General features: G+C 42.3%; 1 pseudogene; it reads right to left on the reverse strand.

Annotated features, from left to right (window-relative positions):
- Positions 1–3,788: 3,788 nt before the first annotated feature.
- On the reverse strand, positions 3,789–4,037 carry LOC137355852 (large ribosomal subunit protein eL38 pseudogene; annotated as a pseudogene).
- Between the last annotated feature and the right edge of the window lie 966 nt (positions 4,038–5,003).

Here is a 5,003-nt window from a genome sequence, read left to right on the forward strand (position 1 = left end):
CACTCATCCAGACAAGTCGCACCCATTCAGACAACCACTCTCCTGACTTGTGCCTTGTAGGTGATGGAAAGGCTTTGAGAGTCAGGAGATGAGCCACTCACTGCACAACATCCAGTCACTGACCTGCTGTAGTAGCCATGACATTTTTGAGGCCGGTCCAGTTTCTGGTCAAAAGTAACCTCCAGTATGTTGGGATTTTGGCAATGGCAGTATCAAGATGAGGTGGTTAGGCTCTCTTTTGTTGGTGATGGTCATTGCCTGGCATTTGTGTGGCATGAATATCACTTGCCTGATTACTTATTAGCCCAAGCCTGGGGTGTTACCCAGGACTTGCTTTATGCTGGAATGGACTGCTTTGTTATTCTGCATGACTATATACATTTTTACTCCAGATTTTACTACTCCATTTCAAAATACATTCTCTCATACTGAACTATGATTCTACAAATTCCTCTAATCTCACTCAAATACCCATTCTTTTGTAGACTAGCCTTCTGCCTGTTGATCCACTTCCCTGTGCACTCAGCAACTAACTATTGAACGATTGTGGCCAGAATTATCTCCCCATCTGTACATTAGGAAGACTGAATGCCATCATTTTTGGCCTTTGCTGGAAGATCTGCATCTTTGTCACTATCTCCATCCCAAGTTGCTCATTCAAACAAACTCGGCCATCCAGAACCTCACTATTCTGTTCTATTCAGGATGTGGGGTCTGTGCTCAATTCTATCATCAGACTGCATACTTTCATCTTTGTAACATTGTCTGCCTATACTGCTACCTTACTTGCACACCCCACTGAAACTCTTATACATGCCTTCTTCACCTTGACTTGATTTTTTCCAATGTCGGCCTTGCACCCTCCAAACCTCCTCCTTCCCTAAATTTGAATCATCCAAAATTCTGTCATCCACATCCTGGCCTGCACTACGTCAGGCTTGCTCATCATACTGCTCCCTCCTGGCTGGTCTACACTTGCTCCCTGTTCCTAAAACATTGAATTTAAAATCCTTGTCTTTATCTACAAATTCTTCCATTCTGTTGCTTCACTTTACCTTTGCATCCTTCTCTAACCTTTTGTCTCCTGTGCTCACTCTGTCTAGCCTCTGTCTATCCCCATTCTCTCCACTTCACAACTGGTGGGCAAGCCTTTAGTTGTCTCTGCCCTCTGGAATGTTTCTGCCTCTTTCCCTGCCCTTTAACAGCCTTCTTAACACCTACCTCTTCAACCTAGTTTTCGATTATCTAACCTAACTATTTCATAAAGACTCAGTAACTACTTTGTAACATTCAAAAGAGAATTAGATAAATACTTGAAGGAGAAAAAGGGCTATGGGAGAAGAACAGGGGAGTGGGATTAATTGGATAGCTGTACCAGAACTGGCACAGACATGATGGGGTGAATGGCTCCTTTTGTACTGTATCATTCTATAATTCTCTTCAGTGCAACATTTTTTTACATTGAAAGTGCTGTATAAATGCAAGTTGTTGTGTAAGCCTACACAGGGAGTGTTCAAGGGGATTGTTGAAAAGTGATCAGGAGTGGAAGCTGTCCATGGTTGATTTAGGGAGCTCCCTCTACTGCCCTTCCCTCCCATGGTGAGATCAATGAACTCAGTACACACTGGGAAAGTGTCCACATGGCTCTTTCTGACAAGATACCAAAGTTTCCTTCACTTGACAGTGCCAAGAGCAATAAGAAAATCTATTTCGAGGCAACAATATTTTCTTCAGCTCTGAAACAACATTTTGCTTAATGCAATGCTTGCTTGGGTCATTGAGTTCTCCATGTTGTGAGTTCTCAATGGTTTTGAAAGTACGCTGTGAGATTATAGTGGACAAATGCTTACATCTTTGTCTTAAATCCCTTTTTCCACTGTTTTACCGGAGGCATTAACCTAAAGGCTTGCTACCCGACCCAAGCCCGATGGGATCCAACAATGTGTCGGGTTCGGGTCAGGTCGGGTCACTCTTCTGGGTCTGGCTTTCGGGCTTGGGTTGTTGTCGGGCCGGATACACACAGTACTCCACAGACTCTGAGTCTGCACAGTGAGCGAGTGAGCGTCTCTATGACGTCATTGCGCTCATACTGCAGCAGTGCAGCTTCCTTCCATTCCATCCATCCAAAAGTGGTAAGTGCAGTGAGTGCACTATGGTTGGGTCGGTTGGGCGTGGATCTGGTCGGGCGCGGGAAAAAATGGAAGGACTCGGGCCGCGTTGGGCTCGGGTCCGATGTGGTTCTGTCGGGTTCAGGTCAGTTTTTTTTTCCAGACTGGAGCAGGCCTTTACAGTAACCTGTAAAAATGAATTGTGCTAAAATAGCTGACAGTAGAATTTAAGTTGAAGATCACAAGTTTATACACAGGTTTCCTGCAGTCTAATTTCAAGGATGATCTTTCACTGCTCATCAGAAGCAAGGTTTTTCCCCTGAAGATATCAGAAAGAGCCTCTTTCATCAGAGTGGGAAACGTTTGAAATAATTTGCCAAGATAGAAGAGGCAAGAACATCTGGTTGTTAAATAATATATTTGGATGCTAAGATGCGAGAAGTCGCAAGAAGAATGAGCTTTGATAGGTGAAATGGTCTTTTCTTACCTTTGGCTTATTTTGTTAAAAAATGAAGCTAAGTCAGCCTTTTGTACAGTTTGAGTGACCAGTAATTAAGAATTTATGTCCCCTCACCCTGTCCTAAAAGCCATTCACCTCTCGAGCCTGGTCCGCCATTCAGTAGATCATGACGGATCTGTATCTTAACACCATTTATCCACTTTGGTTCCATATCCCTAATATCCTTATCAACAAAAACCGATCAGTTTTGGCTTTGAAATTTTCGATTGATCCCCAGACTTAGCAGCTTTTTGAGGAGAGTTCCAGATTTATACCACCCTTTGTGTGAAGAAGTGCTTTCTGACATCGTCCCTGAATGGCCCCTTGTTTTGGACATTCCCACCAGGAGAAAGAGCAGTGGGGGTGGGACTAACTAGATAACTCTTTCAAAGAGAAGGAGCAGGTACAATGAACTGAATGGCCTCCACCTGTACTGTATGTTTCAAAATATTTTAAGAGATATTCCGAAAAAATAACTTTTGCATGCATACTTGTTCTGTTTCTCTCTACCCTAGCAAATCCTTTAATAATTTTAAATATATATGTAATTAATTATAACTTGCATTTATAAAGAAAGAATTACTTGTATTTATCTTGTGCCTTTCATGACCTCAGCATGCCCCAAAGCACTTTACAGCCAATGAAGTAATTTTGAAGTGTAGTCACTATTGTAATGTAGGAAATTTGGCAGCTAATTTGCACACAGCAAAGAGCGATGTGATAATGACCAGATCATCTGTTTTCCTGGTGTAGATTGAGGGATAAATGTGGCCCCAGGACACTGGGGAGAACTCCCCTGCTCTTCAATATAGTGGCTGTGGGATTTCAATGTCCACCTGTGAGGGTAGATGGAAGGGTCTTGGTTTAATGTCTCGCCCTAAAGGTGGCAGCTTCAACAGTACAGTGCTTCCTGTTTGTCAGAGTAGTGTTAGATGTGGCTCAGTGGGAAGGAATCTTGCCTCTGAGTCAGATGGTTGTGGGTTCAAATCCCTTCTAGGACTTGACCACAAATGTCAAGGGAGTACAGCACTGTCAGAGGTGCAGTCTTTTGGATGAGACGTTAAACTGAGGCCTGCCCTTACAAAAGATCCCATGGGGCTATTTAAATGCAAGTCTTTCTTTTTATCTCAATACAACACTGCGCATGTCAACCTGGATTTATTTTTTATAGGGTTTTTTTATTCAATAAAATTTGAACATCTAGAGATTTCAGCTCCTTACTTCAGTTCTTTCACAGCCAGAACTGGAGGCAGAGACTGTTTCAGTTTTTCAGCCTTTTCTTTGTCTGTTATGACGAGTGTGTATAGGTACCGACTGCACCGTACTTTGAATTTTACATTGTCCTTGTTCTTCTTAATTTTCACAGACTTTGCATCCTTTCTTCTTGCTGTTAGCAAAAAGTCTTTGATTTCTGCAATCATCTGAAGCATGCATGGCTTTAATGCCCGGATGTTGAGGCCTACTTTCTTTCTATTGGGCGGCTGAGCCTCAGAATGCGGTTCCTGCCCTCGCAGCTGGATTCATCGCAACCATGCCTCAGATGATTGCAGAAATCAACCTGGATGTTTGTGCTTTGTCACCTTTCATGCAATAAAATGCTTAATTACAGGAGAATATGATGCCCTGTGTACATTTAGGTCAGTGGGAATTGAGCCCATAACCTACAGCCAATAACCTGCATGGTCTAAAATTGGGACCATCTTAACGCTCGTGCAGGGCGATCCCAAGTGGACTCAAACTTTAGGGGTGCCCATGAAATCAGTGCTGTCTAAATATTTCCCCTTCCTTCCGAAGAAATCTGCCAAATATGATATAAGAAGAGCAGGGATTAAAGTATCTTTTTTGATCCATTGACGCTTGTTACATCCGCAAATGACACGGAAGATGTTGAAATTAAAAGCAACAGTGGTGTTGGTTCCTCCCTCTTTCATAGAGATGGTCGAGGCGACGCATTTCCCGCCCAAATGACCGGCGGCAGCAGAGGGAAGGACGGTTAAAATAGGAAAGCAGGCGATGACTGAAACAAAATTCTATAAATAAGGGACGAAAATATTATGTTTGTGTCGAACAAGTCAAAGTCTGAGGTGAAATATTCGACAATCTGTGGAAAAATGCTAGAAATTGCTGTTTAAACAAAAGGAGAGAAATGCGGTGTCGACGAAGGTCTTTTTTGTTAATCCACTTTTATCATTGAAGATCCTCAATTTTTTTTGTCATGATTTGGGCAAGTTTGTTAAATATTGAACAGTTTGATGACATAAATGTTAGGCTTTTTGTGGGATGAAAACTGGAAACTGGTTCAATTGTATGAAGCTTTTTATCTTGTTTTAGGTGACTTCAAAGTCAAATCAATGTCTTTAAACTAAAGTCACTGATTACTCCTGATGAGGGACAAG

This window comes from Heterodontus francisci, chromosome 44, assembly GCF_036365525.1.
Source record: "Heterodontus francisci isolate sHetFra1 chromosome 44, sHetFra1.hap1, whole genome shotgun sequence".
NCBI lineage: Eukaryota > Metazoa > Chordata > Chondrichthyes > Heterodontiformes > Heterodontidae > Heterodontus > Heterodontus francisci.